Source organism: Octodon degus, unplaced genomic scaffold (genome assembly GCF_000260255.1).
Source record: "Octodon degus isolate 3935 unplaced genomic scaffold, OctDeg1.0 scaffold00037, whole genome shotgun sequence".
NCBI lineage: Eukaryota > Metazoa > Chordata > Mammalia > Rodentia > Octodontidae > Octodon > Octodon degus.
This window is the reverse complement of record NW_004524613.1, coordinates 10914217-10930982: the sequence shown is the minus strand read 5'-3', so window position 1 is coordinate 10930982 and position 16766 is coordinate 10914217.

The window sequence follows — 16766 nt, the reverse complement described above, 5'->3', positions numbered from 1 at the left end:
CAAAATAGGATAGATATACAGCTACTTTCTCTTAATTCAATGAGAAGAAAGATTTGTACTAATAGTGTTTGGATGGGATATCAGGTCTGTATCTTATACTATGAATAACTACTACGAAGACAATAATATGCAATGTATTATTGTAACTGTCCTACTAACCTGTTTTAAAACTGTCTCATTGCTATTTGTTTCTCAATATAATTAACAAAAAGGAAAAATAAACAAATAAATAAATGTTATATAGGTATCTTTATTAAATTTAATGGTTTGTCATGTAATTTGGCAAACTCATTATGAAGTTTATTTTGGAGAACAAAAGGACAAGACTTGGTAATTCTTGAAAAAGGATTTAGGGAAGGATTTTCTGTGTGTGATATCAAGTCATAATAAAGAAGGTAGCATAATATTGCTGCAAGGTCAGACAATATGGCCAGCAGAACCAAGTGAGATCCCATTAACAGAGCCATATCTGCATAGCTAATTTATAAGACAAGAGCTATTCCATATCCCTGAGAAAGAAAGAAGTGATTCAATTAGTGTGCTGTGACAAGCCCTGTGCCAGTCAGGATAGGCATATCCCACCTGCATTTCCTGGGTGGAAAATAAATTCATTTCTGTGCAGTTTCCCTCAGGGTCACAGACTAATAGAAGATTAAATTCATTGTGATACTACATTTCAATCTTAAAAAGTAGCATATATTTGTATGATAAAATTATATATGCCCAGACTTATATGTAATAAAATCGCATACACACATATGGCTGTGTACATACAGGAAGTATATCTACACACATACATACACATGTACACATGTAACACATTTATAAGACATCATAAGCAAAATTCAATTAATTCCCAGGAAAAAAGCAATGCTGTGGGAAGAAGAGAAACCTTTCAGTAAAATTGGTAGCAATATTCTGATTCTTACTTAGCTTAATAAGTTGATGAGGTATTCATTTTATGATTATGATTCATGACTTCTAAAAGTCATCAATTTTGTATTAAAATTTATGTTAAAGTATGCTATAAGTTATAATAAAATATGTAAAAATAGTAAACTTGCAAACAAGCGAATGGCCTGAGTGTGACAAACAATGATGTAAGGAAGACCTTCCATTAGAGACAGCAAGATTTCTTTTGTTGAGAGAAATCCTGAGTCTGAGTGGTTGCAGGGGCTCAGGCACTCACTCTACACATGCTAACAGTGTGGGCGTGGACATAACAGTGATAGGTGATAGAACATGGACAGAAGAGAGGTCACTCGTGTAGGAAGTCAGTTATCCAATCGAATGGAGCTTTGTCTTTATGAGTGATATGGAAAGGACTGGAACATGTTAAAAATGGAGCTATACTTTTTAGCATTCTTCTTAATCAGGACCCTGAATAAATTTACCAAATTCACCCACTGGCAGTGGAAAATCTGTCAGAGGTGTAAGCATTTAAGTTATTTTCTTGTGGCCAAAAGTCTTTCATAAGAAATGGAGATTCATGGCATGAGCTTCTCTTCATGTGAGTCTTTTCTTTCTGAAAACCTGGGGCTCAGGGACTCTTAAACCCTTTGGTTTGCAAGTTCACCCAACTTCATTCAAGGGCAAGGAAAAGAAAACTTTGGAAAAAGGCAAGAGAAAAAACGTAAGATAAAGTAGAAGGAAGCAAAAACTATAAGAGAAAAAAGGTGCAGGGTCCTAAAATGAAAATTTAACCTGGGAGGAGAGGAACAGGAGGGAGACCGAGCAGAGGAATTATTGATTAAATCTCTTGGGGTGACATATATCAGCCCTTGATTAGGTGTGAAAAGTTGACAGGCCTGAATTGCTTACAGCTAATTAATGGCTGGGAGGTGCTTTGAAATCCTGGGATGAAAGCAACAGGCTCTGCCTACAAAAACCAAATGGCATCCATGATTTCAACTCCCCACTGTTCCTGTGGCTTCTCAGCACTGAACAGAGAAGTCTGCTAGATCTTTATCCCATGACAGCTCATAGGTTCTCCTAAGGAGGGTGACTACTTTCTTTTCCTGCCCTCCTGTCTGCGTGTTGTTTCAGACTCGTTGGAGAAAGCTGAGCTTTGCCTACTACAGTGCAGGAGCCAGGAGTTCTCAGCAGTGCCAGGGGGATTGATGTGCTAACGTAGTGTTCCCATCTAAAAAAGATTTGGCCATTTATTACCTTTTTTGTTTGCTACTTTTATTTACAATTTTTCCTGACTCCAGATTCTCCCCCATCCTATTAGAAGACCGTTTCAACACTGGAAGATAAATGTGTCTGAATGCAGCCCCAACTCTTCAGCTGAGCATGCACTGTGCTGCCAAACTGCTGCCAGGATAAAGGCCTCTGATCTCTGTTTCCAGAAAGCTTTTCCAACCAGTGCCTAGCTGCCTCTCCCCCCTCCCCGCCACAGTTCAGGGGCAGGAAGAGTAATCCTTCTTTCTCCACAAATTAGTGATCAAAGGTGACCCAGACCCAGCCAAAACTTCAATTTTCCTTTTGCCATGGGTTGAGGTCAGCTCAAATAGTTTCAGACCAGTGGGGGTTCTCTTAATTTTAAAGCTTTCCTTTCTGCTTTTGTATACACACACCTGAAAGCAGCATTCTCAGAGAAATTCAGAGGTGAGCTCATCTGTACCGAGGCTGAGCAAGGCAGTGGGCTCACTTAATCTTTCTGGAGGGAATAAGAACTATGTTGTTCTCTAAAAGGAGGCAAACCAGATAGGGAAATACAGGTACAGGAGAGAGAGAGAGTAGGGACAAAAGAAACTGCCATATTTGTTGCTAAACCCAAGTGAGAAAATCTCCTGATTAGAAGAAAAATACCAGTTGAAGACCTACCCAGGTGCTGAAAAGCTTGACCATATCTGATGAGAACTGCATGTAGCTACATGGCTTTGTGTACAGCCAGAGAAATATACACATTGGTGCATAGCATCACATGTACCTGCAGAAACTCCACTGTAGTTGGAAAATGTTCGTAAACACTGAGAACTTTTAGCGCAGCTGAAGAATCCTTATATCTGACCCAGTCACAAAAGGCTCTTCAGCAAAGGTGAATCTAGGGTTGCCCGTGGAATGTGAAGGACGCTTGTCTTACAAATGGCTGGAGGAGACATGGGCTGTTGCACTGTCTGTGTAGGCTGTGAAAGCACTTGACATATCTGCATTGTAGAATTCAGGGCAAACTCTCTCATATTTTCTTAGTTTTAGTATCACCTGGGACGAGTGTCAAAAATCTCAGGTGCCAGAAAAACGTCGTGAACCGCTGGATCTAATCTTCAGCATTAGGACTCAGGGAGTCACATTTATAATATAGTCTCTTGAAAGAAATAGGTGGGCAACAAAATTTGAGAAATTATGATTTAGGGAATGGGGTCAAGTTTGAGAATAATTTCCTATCTTTTCTCCAAGTAATTCTAACCTTGTTGAAAAGATAATGATGCTAAGACCAGAAAAATCAGTGCCAAGATGGTATCTCTGATAACCTTGGAATTCATTGTAAGAGAATCAGTCTTTGGAACTTGTAGTATCAGAGTTAGGGAACTGTATATTATTAACTTCATCTTTAAGCTTCATAAATAATTTAATTGCTTAAATAATTTGGCTAGATAGACCAAATGAAAAAGAAAACGGAATCCATTGGACCCTCCTGTGAGGGCAATACACTACCTTTCTCCACAGAAAATATTTCACTCTCACACAGCCTTTGAAAAATCTATCATTCAAATTTTATATGAATGAAAGCCCCAAATTCCCCTATCTTTCAAAAGATAGGTCGGGGATGTAATTTTAGGTTCACCTATAGTTAATATTCACAATTGCTTTGACATTAACGCTAATAGTCACAGACTGTTCAATGAAAGCAAAACAAGAAAAATGACAACACACATACACAAACAAGATTGTGTGTCTGCCTGCATTTAACAAAAACAAAACACAAAAACAAATTTAGGTTTGAAGACAACACTAAGCAATACAATAAATACTGTCAAATTCATATTATTTGTTTAGTAAAATTTTGTATCAGTTTTAATATTTTCTGTTTTAAGACGATTTTATACTCTCTTTAAAAAAAAGAAAGAAAAAGAAAACAAATTCAGCTAAACTTTTCTCTAAAGCTTTCATGGCTTGCCAGCAGTGAACTTCAGATATGGGGATAGGGAGGAAGAGAAATTGATCAACAAAAATAAACATCTATCTTCCCAATATGTCATGTCATTTCATGTCACACTCTACTAATAGGGTGCCTCTATTCTGGGAATGAAAGATTTACAATAATGAATATATAATTTAAAAATTGAATTTACAGTAACATTTAGCATTTGTTACCTTCCCAAAGTGCTTTTATATACAGACTCTCACTTAGAGCATCCACTAAGAGGACTCAGATAATTCGTTTTGCCAATACAAAAGCAAAGGGGTGACTTTGTAAATATTTAAATACATTTAAGTTTCTGAAAAAGAGCATGATGTGCTTGCTCTTTGTCTTGCAACTCTATCGCTTAGAGCCTTCCATGTGCAGGCCTGTAATTTCCCTGAGTGACCCCATTTATTTTTTTGCAACAACTTGGTGACACATATATGGTTATCTAACCCTTAGGTCACCACCACTGTGAGGTGTCAAACTTTAATTAGATTCAACTCAGAGCTTCTAGGAAAACATGCCTTACTAAATAGTCCGTGACCCTCATCGCTCTCCATTAGTATCTACAAAATCCTTACAAGAACACTTAAGACCAACTTATCAAGCAAGATATAAACAAGAAATGGAAACACAAATCAGGTTTTAAAAATTCAGGGTCTTATAAAATGCTAAATTGTTCGTATTCACTGGGTAGACAGGTATCATCATAAAATTCATAGTCAAGGGAATAAAATCCCCATGGGCCTTGTGTTGTGACAAAATATAGAGCCCAGAGAGGCTAGTTAAGTTACTACTGGTCATATGAGTAGACAATGCAAATTTTGAGACTGAATCCCTAAGGATATTACTAAGATTGGGGAATATCATCCTAAATAAAAACTGCCTTATTATAATGGGTTTTTAAGATACCAAGGTACCAAATGCAGTAAAACTGGAATTTGAGCCAATCCTTTTTTGGAGGAGGACTCTCACAAATTACGTGAAGGGAGTAGCACAGGGAAGAGGCTTGGCTCCACGCCTGACTCAAAAGAAAAGGGAGGATTGCCAGGTGATAAGCAAATAAAACAAGAGAGTCCACCACACAGAAAAAGTAAAGAGAAAGGCAGGCATTTATGTTGTATTTATCTCTTATTGTTGCAACTGATTATTATGTATGAAATGGCTTAGAACAACATGCATTAATTAACTTACAGTTCTGGGAGTCAGAAGTCTGGCAAGAGTCTCCTTGGGATGAAATGAAGTTCTCAGTAGGGCTGTGTTCCTTCTGCAGGCTTTAGGGAGGATACCTTTCCTGTCCTTTCCCAGCTTCTAGAGTTTGCCCATATCCTCTGGCTCATGGCCACTTTCTCCATCTTTAAAGCCAGCAATAGTGCTTCTCTCTTTGGCAGCATCCAGCCAATCACATGATTAGATTGGGCCTACCTGGAAAATCTCCCACCTCTGGAGTATTCAAAGAGCAAAATAAAAGATAAAAATAGACTTGATGAAAATGGGTGGAGGACCAAGGAAGAGAAGCAGTGGGATGCAAAGGGGAAGGAGAAGGAAATTAAAAAGAACTAAATGTCGTATGCACATGTACCCACCCTCGTGATGAATGCAATCATTGCATACTGCAACATGAGCTAATAAATATAAAATTTGAAGAAAATATTATTAATTTAATCATACCTGCAACATCTCTTCTGCCATGTAAGCTAACACATTCGGATTTTCTAAGGGTTAAGATCTGAGCATCCTTGTGGCCCATTATTATTACCTAAACCATACCTAGTGCAAGTTGGAAGGACAGGTATAGATAGGCCCCACAGGCAAGCACACAAGAGTAAGATTAAAAGATAGTTTGGAGGAAGGACAGGTGACAGAGCCATACTTTTTCAGCATTAAAATGGGTGAAAGCAGTCAGATATACTTTTTGTGAGAGCTGAGCTTAAGCCAATTTTTGAATACTGCTAGGAGAATGCGAAATCAAACATGTTAAGTCCCATATCAAGACTTAGGAAGGAGACACAACTCATCAAGATCACAAGTTGGCCTCATGAGCAACACAGATCCTCTTCTACCAGAAACTGTGGGAGGCATCCTGAGAATATCATTATGATCACCAGCTATACAGGTGTGGGGAGGCTGGATAAGTGATGCAGCAGGAATTCAGAGGCAGGCTGGGTAATTCTACAGCATAGCCACTGTACTCTTCCACAGATCTACAACTCAGAGTTGAGGCTGGCGATTAATACCATATTCAGGCAAAGAAATAATTTTCTTTGGGCCACTCTGAATTTTACAGGTGTCTTAGAACAAAATATCCAGACAGTAGTCTCTATCACAGAGGTGGGGATGAGGCAGAGTCCCAGAAACATAGCTGGAGAAGAAGCAAGATGACACTCTTAAAACAGATTTAAGACCAAAGCCAGTAGAAGACAAGACTGGATACCACTGCAGTCAGCACAGTCCAGGCCACTACTACTGGTCTTTTCTGATTGGGCACATTTCTTGAAGATTCCTTTCTACTTCTATCTCTTCCTATCACAAGACCCTTGTGTATGTGTTGTCTGTATATTTCCCTTTCAAGCATGGAAAATGTGTCAGAGCCTGATGTATTATTCACATTTGAGAAAACCTTGGACTTATGTTGTTAGCAAGGTTTACATTACTATCATAATGCCAACTGTATCAATGCCTTTGAAGCGGAATTTGGATCTAGAGTCAGATACAAAGGATGAGCAGGTTGAAGTTTATAAACGAACTTTGAAAATAATATATTTTATTAACTCAATGTATTCAAATTTGTAACATCTCAACATATGACAAAAACCATCATGGAGGGTTTTTTATTTGTTTGTTTTGTTTTGTTTTTTACATTTTTGGTACTAAATAGAAATATGATGTGAATATTACACTTGTAGCACATCTTAGGAGTTGCCACATTGCAAGTATCCAATAGCATCGTGTAGCTGGTATTGACCAGCACAGATTTATATTCTTGATTTAACATTTGTGGTTTGTTTGTGTGGTCAGAAAGTAAGGGATGCAAGCTTGACCCTCTTTGGCAATTTTGACAGCCATTCACAGTGATTAAATCCCTTAGTGCATTAGATCATGGGTTGAGGTGACATTTTATTGTCCACAAAGTATGTGGAACACCTAAGTAATTACTTTCCATACTCAACTATTTAGTTAACTGAGTGAACAGTTTGTATTGAAAAAACAATGTTCAATCCATTTCCTTTATTCTGTAGCTTTCAACTGCAGGTGAGTTTTGCAGCTCTTCTTCTTTGTGGGGTACATACATGGGTTGGGGTGGAGGTGAAGAAGATGAAAGCAATGAGTGACAGAAATCACAGTGATGACAAGGTAGGACTACAATGCAGGTGAGAACTGAGCAACACTGCCAGTGGGAGAGAGCCTGGTGGAGCTCCTTTAGGACTACTCACATCTATCCGTGCTAACAGTGAGGAATAGCTACTGTGCATTCACCAGGGTTGTGCAAATCAGGCATGTTCCCCATCCCATTCCAGGGTGGTGAAGTATCATCACTCCCCACACTCAAATCCACAACTAGGAGGAAAGAATTGTCCTGTGCCTGAGGCTTCCTTGGGAAGTTGTTCTGGATGGTCACAAACAAAGGCTATCCTTTCAGGGAGCATTTCTAGAGTATGGATTGTCACAAAGAGAGGAAGGAAAACTGGGATGAGGAAAAAGACAAATGTAAGAAGGGAGAAAGATATATTTGGGTATATATGCAGAATAATTTGGATAGCTGTATTGTCGATTTCTGATGGTTTTTTGAAAGGAGAAGCTAATGCTTAAATTTTTTTTTAACTTTGATTTTTTCCCTCTTTTGAATTTCTTATAACTTCTTTGTTATTGTTTTTTAAATGATTCTTACATGTTTAGCTGGTAATATGAACAACTAATTTGAAGATAGCATCATGGAATACAGCAACCATTGTTGGATTTCTATTACTTTGTTTGGTGAAATCTGTTATTATTTCTAATGCCGTTTTTTCTTTATATCTCTATTTTATATTATTTTTTAAAAAAGAGAGAGATGCAGGCCAGCTGCTGGTGTTTGGAGTTGAGTAGAGGTGGGTTCTAACTTTCAGTGTAGAAGGTTAATAGAAGAATATGGGAAGGCTGGTGATAGAGGATTTTCATGAGAACTGGACATCCACACTCTCTTGCACACAAATCCAGTGTCCTGTGCTGGGGATCATAGTGATAGTAGGGAAACTTGGACACCAAGCCCAACAACTTTAAATGAAGTGGTCCAATCATTTCTATTGAGCTCGTCGGTTCAGCAGGCCACCATGAAGGATTGGAAGCCTCCAAATGTCAGAGCATTCAGGCAGAGTAGCCATCCAGGGACTGGGAAGTCAGCTTAACAAGGGCAGATGCCATTGGAGATGCAGGTTAAGGATAAACCCTTTTTTTCTAGCTTACCTATAAGTGCTAAGAGTTCTGCTCTCGATGATTAAGAGTACAGATTCTAGAACAAGGTATTTCTTGTGTTCTAATGCTAGTTTTTGTGTTCCCTCTGTGGGCTTGAGCTGAAGATTTCTCTGCTTCAATATGTTCTTTTGTAAAATGGATTAAAAAGAACAGTAGAGAACTTTTAGGGCTGTTGTGCTTATAAGTGAATTTATAGAGATAGTGACTGAAACACAGGAAACAGGCTTCTTATATTTAATCAATCATTATTAGAATAAAAATTATTGTTAGTACTTTGTGATCTTAGGGAAATAGAGGGGTCAGTGAATGTAACTGGAATTGACTTCTCTTGTAACCATATTGAAGTCAATTTAATTTAATTTGAGAAAAGCACACATGTCATGCTGTTTTGAACTTGGCTAGTGTGGATTAAATTCATGACACTACAACATATTACCTAACAATATAACACCATTTTATATATTTTTGCCTCCACATCAAACTCCTGAAATAAAATTGCTCTCTGAAAACATTGTGAGCCGTATACTAAAATGCTTTATTTACTGAGCTTTAAAAGGTTCATTCATCACTGTCCCAGGCCAAGGCACATGCCTGAAGTTCCAAAACTGTCTGTAGAAAAAGAGTATTATACCGGGGGGTGGGTGGGGTGAAGAGGTTCAGGGCACAGAGAGTGGGAGGATTTTCTGCGTAAAACTACAGAAGGAGTAGGTGTGAAGCTTCTAGAGTGTTGCAAATAGAGTAGAGTCTTTTAAGAGGATTTCCAATCCAGGACGGGTGGAATGGAATAGTGGACAGGAGTCAGCTCTAGGTAGTTCTATCACGGGATTGAAAAGCCTACATGAGAGATGGGAAAATCATAGCTAGGAAGTGGCTCCTAACACAGCAGCTGTGCTCCTGTATAACATGGCTTCATAGCTGACTTTTACAAGGTCTTTGGAGAATTTCATTTCTGACACTAGTTTTTAATAATATCTGCATGAAAGGGTAAAGAACTGAGACAGTGCCACGAGGGGATATTAACAGTGATATTTAAAAAGGACAGAAGGAAGGTCTTAACAAATTGAGGCAGGAGTCCCTGATTCACAGTGATGATCCCTTTCCCCTCTGGGATCTCTGCAGGAAATCAGGGAGTTAGGAGGTAGTGAGATAAGGACAGTATCCAACTCCATTTTCCTCTGCAGCCTCAGCGACAGCTGGCTCTGCTCAGACTCCTGCATCTGATCCATACTCTCAGCTTGCTTGTATTGGGGCTTGGGCTAACAAAAACAATCCATCCAGTTTGAGGTATTACTGGCAGATGAAAGTCCTGCTGATTAAATCCAAAAGCTTTGATGATATTTCAGTGCCACTGCAAGGTACTTTTGTCTTCTGTTACAGTGATGACTTTGCAGGGATGCCAACCCTCGGCTAGCCCTTGCCTGCATTCCTTCTCAGGTCTTAGGTATTAATATTCTTGGCTAGTGAATTTTGTTCTGCTGGAAATATAACACTCACCTGGACAAAAATGCCACTCCCTCCCTTCAAGACAGGCCTTGAACTCATGCCTTGCTTTATAAGAACCTGAAAAGCTATCAAAGAGACACTTTTCTAATCACTGATGAGACTGAAATAGCTGTAGAACAGTCTAGCCAGGTACACATTTCTGTCCCTGGGCCTCCTGGCCTTGTGCTTCTCCCAAACTTCCCCTTCAAATGTGGCTCTTACTTATTATGTTTTGCTGAGGCTTTGGAAACTTTGGTCTTCATTTGCTTCCTAATCTTTCTGAAATCCAAGATGCAAATAGTTTTTCTTGCCTCTGTATTTCACAGTCAAAGAGTCCTAGGATGACACTCTGCTCCTAACCCTTCCTCTTTTCCAGACACTAAGAAAAGATATGGCTTCCAATGAGTATCTACTAGGCAAATGAACAACTGTATGAATGAATAAAGGTTAATGGGAAATCTATGAAGTTAATAGCCCTACATTGATGACAGTTATAATGAAAATATTATAAAATACATCTTACAAAAAGAAAACCATGTTTTAAATTCCTTCTAGAGTTTGAATTAAGCACATGCTACAGTCCCCCTCTAACATATCAAATCCTTACAAATGATGGCAAAAAAGAAAATAATTATGCAAAAACCTCAAGAATACTTCCAGAAGAATGAATAATGCTGATAGCTAAAGACTAGTTTTCATAAATGTTGCCTCCAGTGACCCAGTCCTATCTTTCACCCTAAAATTCAATCTAAGGTTCATTGCATACATTCTGAAAACTTGTACTTTTTCCCATATCCTGGACATGTTGGGGTGGATAAGAATTTTGAAGACAAAGGAAGGAATTCTCAAAATCTTGGCCTACCTTAGGGAAGAAAACTGGGCTATAAGATAAGATAGTGGTAAGCTATAGGAAGCACATATATGTTATAGTTTGTGTCTAGTTGTGCCCCCAAAGCCTCATGCAGTCATGGGGCAGCTTCTGGAGTTTGTGATTGATTATTGTGAGTGTGGATTCTGCACCTACCCTGGGGCAGGGAATTTGCATCACAATGTAAGGAGAGAGAGAGGCTCAGTAGCTGCCTGAACTGCTGCCACTCCCCTTTGATCTCTGCTTCTTGCTGCTACCATGAAAGGTTGCTCTCTGCCCTGTGAAACTCTGCCTTGGAGCCAGCTAAGTATGGACTGAAACCTCCAGTAACTGTGAGCTAAACATTTCCTTCCTTCATTTTTGGTGTCGGGCATTTGTCCCAGTACCAAGAGAAGAGTAACTGAGACAATATTCATGCATATTTTAGGTCAATGGGAAAACAGAAGCAAAATACCTGTAGTCAGAAGTGTTGCAGTATGAGTGAGAACACATGAAACAGTGTTCCTGGGGTTAGAGGAATTCTCATAGGCCAGGTTTTTCTAGAACCTCTTCTGTCCATGGAGGGATTTGAAACAAAGAGGGGTGAAGGTAGGTGTTCTCATGATTAAAATGAAGAAAGTAAATCCTCACTTGCTGCTACGGAGAAATCAAACTGGACAAGACAATGTGCAATTAGAAGAAGGTTGTTGTTTGCCCAGTTCAAGTATGAAGGAACTTGGTGGATGTAGAAATGAATTGGGAAGAATTCAGGACATAAAGAAGACGGAACATCAAGAAGTAGGTAGATAATTCAGAGGTTGTAGACATGGGACTTATTGGAGAAGAATTAGAGATAAAACAGAAGGGGAGATGGAGTCAGAGCCTGCCTGTCATGTTAAGAATGTTGAACTTTATCCTGTGGACAACAGGGAGCCATTAAAAAATTTTAAGCCCGAGAGTGATTTGCATATTGGAAAGGTCACCCTCACAGTATCTAGAGGATAGATAGGGTGAGAAAGTGGTGTGTGGTAGTTGTCTAAGTGTCACATGATGAGTGTTTGAATTAAGACAGCAGCTTGGGAATGGAGACAGGGGGGCTGAAGTGGACAATAGTAAGAAGACAAAACTATAGCCCAGAAGAATGGATTGAACAAGACAAGACAATGACACCTTGAAATATGATGGAGATCTAGAAAAAGATGGTTTGAGGAACAAGTAATTCATTCATTCAAAATGACATGGTTAAGATTTCATTTTAGGTAAACACAGTTATTAATAAGCAAATAAATAGTTATGTGGAAAAAAACAATATGCGTCTATGAGAAGTGAACCAAAAAGAAAGTAAAAAACTTATTTTAGAGAGAATGACTGCACAAAGGTCTAGGAGGCAGGGACTTTCAAGTTAATATCACAGGAATGAGAAATAACAAGGGAAAGGACATTCCAGGGGCAAACATAAAGGCATGGAAACTAGAAAATTTCTACCTTGAGCAATGGGGTGGAAGTCTTTGCTTAGCACAGGACTGAGCAAGGGAATGGGGAGCGACACGAGAAGTCATTGTCGTGTTGAGTTGCAAAATAACAAGTTTAGTATCTGTCTTTAAACTGACCAGTTTTGAGATTTAATTTTGGAGAATCCTCAGCAGGCTTTTGAGTTAGAGACTCTTGATAAAAGACAGCCAATGCTATAAGTATGAACTGAGTAGTTGTTGGACACTCATTTAAGGGCAAAATCTGAGTTTAGAATCAAGGAACTCAGTAGAATGGAGTCACTGGCACAAATGTCAGTGCTTGCTCTCTTGGATCTGAGACCCTGATGTTTGAAAAGCAAACATCACGTAGGTACTATTAGTATGTCCCTTCAGAGGGGAAAGCTGAGTCACAGACCTGGCAGAGTATGAACAAAGAGAAAGATAAATACAGTTATGCTGGTGTCAGTAATTTGCATTCATAAGGAGATACCAAGGGAGGGTCTGGGACACAGGATATTAGCTAGAAATCAATACCAGTGAGAGAAAAGAGGATGCACAGGATTTAACAGAGGGGGAAGGCGAAGTATCATAGGGCACAGGACTTGAAAGGTCAAGGCTTTATCTTTCAAGTTTACTTAATGTGGATATGGCTGCTATGAGAAGCAGAGAGCTCTGGGCAAGGTGGCTTGTAGCTGAGGGAAGCTCTGAAAAGGAGGAAGCTGGAAGCACTGTACTGAGTGTATTCTCTGCAGTCAGACAAAAAGTCTCTCTTTGAAGAGTGATGCGGGTAGAGCACCTTTGAGGCTGTAGTAAGCATCAAAGAAGTGAATGATTAAAGGCTTTTCTATGTAAGGCTTGGGAAGCTCTCTGAGTAGTTTCTTCATTTCTATAATGGGATATTGCAAAAACCATATTTATAAAGGTAAGTGAAAAATTTCTGTCTTATACTGGTTCCATTCAGAGGGGCAATAGGTTTGGATTATTGAAATCACCTCTCAGTAGCGTGTGTCATAAAGTATAAAAATGGATTTCAATGAAAAGTCTAATATTAACCTCCCAAAATGCTTCTCAAATACCACAGAGCTTGCCTCCACCTGCAGGGAAAGAACTCAGCTCAACAAAGACAAAAATTTTGAGTTTCTTGGCACATTGGCCCTTTTGGGTATATGGAAGAAATGGAGAAGAGAGAGGAAGGATGGATGATTTTCTTTTGCATTTGGGCAAAATACTTACCAAGAAAATGAATGCTATCCTTTGGATATAGTATGAGAGTGTCTTCCAAAAATACATAGACAGAAAATGTGGTCCTAAGTGTGACAAAATTGAAAGGTGCCGGAAACTTAGGAAGTGGAGCCTGTGGGAACACAAGTAGGTGGTGGGGGCATAGCACTTAAGGATCAGTGCAGTTCTGTGGACCCTGGCTAGTTTGATGTGAGAGAGCTCTTGTCTCACTATTTACCCTTTCTCTCACAATTTCCCATCATAATGCCATCTCCCATAATGGGATATAGCTGAGGATCCTCACCAGAGCCCGAACTAAATTCTGGTTAATCTTCAGTTTTCAGTCTCCAGAACTGTGAGCTAAATAGATCTTTTGCCTTTACACATTAGACTCAGCTATTTTGTTGTCTCAAAAGAAAATGGACTAAGATAAGCTGATAGTCCGAGGTTTTTCGATTCTGAGTGCTACAGCAAGTGACCGAGTTGTTGAAGTTAGCAAAGGTTTTGAGTGGCTATATGTCCGCTTTTTCAACCTGGCATAAAACCTTATGATTGAAGTCTCAGGGTCCCATTTCCAACTTAGTTATTTTCTTTTCAAACAGTGTTAGTTTCTTAGAACCTTATTGTTTTGTATGAATAAAGTTTGTGCAGGATAAAAATGTTAAGGACAGTTGCAAAATCAGCATGCTCATGAAAAGTCAGACCCATGCTTGCTATGGCTTTGATGCAGATAAGGTGTGGCATGGGTGACTTTGCCCTCAATTCCTTTTGCTTTAGCCTCATCCTTCTTCCAGTGTGGGTTTCTGGCCTAAGAATAGAATTGGTAAAATGATCTCTGAGTCAGATTGTGCAGGCCTGCTTCTACGGATAACGGGAGAACACCATCACTAGAGTTGCATATCTTACATAATGAGAAACATGGTTGGAAGAACAGTCATTCAGATTGCTTAAAAACTAGATGGACAGAAGATGGTCTTTGGAAATTCTGGACATTTTCAGCTCTTGTTAAAATAATACATTCTGCTTTGCTTTGCTTTTCTCCATGCCTCCTTCAAGTACGGGGCATGAGATTGCAATTATTTCTACTCTGCTGCTATTGTGGAAGAATGATTGATGTGAGTGACATCTGAACAATGGTTTTTATTTAAATTTCATCCCAGTAAACATATTCAGAGCACTTATGAGCAAACTTTTAAAGTTTAAAGCAACTAATTTTTTGAGTTTAAGAATAACTGACTAGTGAGATCACAGACTTAAAAACAAGGAGAAAGCAAGAGTAGAAGAAACACAATCAAATAGCTTTTTGGATATGATGGCTGCTTTCTGACTATTTGTTTTGTGCACATTCAATATTTTTCCAGTATTTTTTATAGTGCAAAATAGAATTAGAATATACATTCCTACATATAAGTGCAGAAGTATGAAGATGTCAGAAAGAAATAAGTTCTCAACTGTATTGTAGATTTCTGCTGGTCTAGGGAAAGGAGCAGTTAATGTTCAACTTGTTTTGTTTCCTTTTTTCAGTAGTTTGTCCTTTTTCTCTTCTTGATTTCTTATACATTTATTTATTTTTTTCTTTCTTCTTCCAATTTTGCATGTATATATCTGGTAATATGAACAACTAGTTGAAAGGTAACACTTTGCATTACAACAAATTCTGTGAAATGCCTATTATTTTGTTAGGTGAAATTCTGTATCACTTGTAATTTTTCTGTTTTAATACTAATTTTTGTACTTCCTTTAAAAATATTTGAAAAAAGAATATTTAAAAAATATTTAAAAAAAGAAAATATTTGAACAGTATGTCCCTAAAGGTGATGACTTAATCTCTGCATGCCATCATAGAAAGATGTCATGAAAAATCTTGGTAGGTCTTTCAAGTGTACCTTATTTTATAGTACAACTCTTCCTTTGAGACCCTTAGAACCTAGAGAAGTTTTGAGTAGAAGAGAGGACGGCTGATTTCTTTCTGAGGCAAAGGACTTAGCATGCGATTCACCTTACTTTTCTGGTCTCATCCATAAAATGGGAGGAACTGGGAGGGAAGGATCAAAACTTTGTTTTAAGAGCTGTTATTTGTGATTCACTAGAGCAACAGGAGTCTTTGGAGATGTTCTGTGAGAGAAGAAAACAAGAAAGAGAAAGAGTTCTGGAACACAGAACAACTTGGTTAGAACATTGACTTCATTTCATATTCAGTAACTAGTTAGGCTCTTGGATCCTCAATCTATTGTGTTTAAAACAAAGAAACTCACAACTACTTGAGAGAGTTGTCCGTGAAATCTTACATATAAAGCAGTTGACACATTGCCTTGAACACAATAGAATAGTTACTTGATAAATGGTACCCAAGCCAGAAAATTCAGGATCTGCACAATGTTTTCACTGTTCCTACAACTCTACCAAATAACACAGTAGTTATTTCTCTCCCCCATCTCATTTTATTTTTCTTTTATTAAAATCTTTTTAAATCTTTCATTTTATTTGTTTGGAACAGGGTCTCGTTAACCAGCTCAAATTCATCCTGATCCTCCTGTCTCAGCCTCCCCAGCTCTGGGACTGCAGGTGTGTACTATCATGCCCAGTTTCTGTGGCTGGCATAGCTTGTGCTCGGTTCCAAGCTTTAATGGCTGGCAGGACATGCAGTACGGACTGGAACCCAGGGCCTTATGCATGCCAGGTCAGTGCTTAGACAGCTGAGCTATCTCCCCAGCCCTCCCAATCTCATTTGGAAGTTTCATGCTCTTATTATGTCTTCTTTTTTAAAAGCTTGACTTTCATGTATTTTATTTCTTTTCATAAAATAAATCATCCCTGTGCAATTTGAAAATCATATGTGTTGGCTAAAGACATCATGTTTCTTGGACATTATTGCAAGGTCAATGCAGATTTGATGGGATAAAAGTTGTAAAGAACAGTGGGTATATAATGACAGGTATGAAATTTCATGGAAAATAACAGTGCCTAAGAAGAAGGATAGTCCCAGATGCTAGCATACTCACTGATAGAAACACAAAGGAAAAATGAATAAATAAATACACACATAAATAAAAACAAAATTTCTTCCCTTGCTCCCTTACAGCATTTGCCATAGTCGCTCCTTCATTCTGATTTTTGTATTATGAGGTCTTCTTTCAGTACAGCAGAGACAAACTGAATA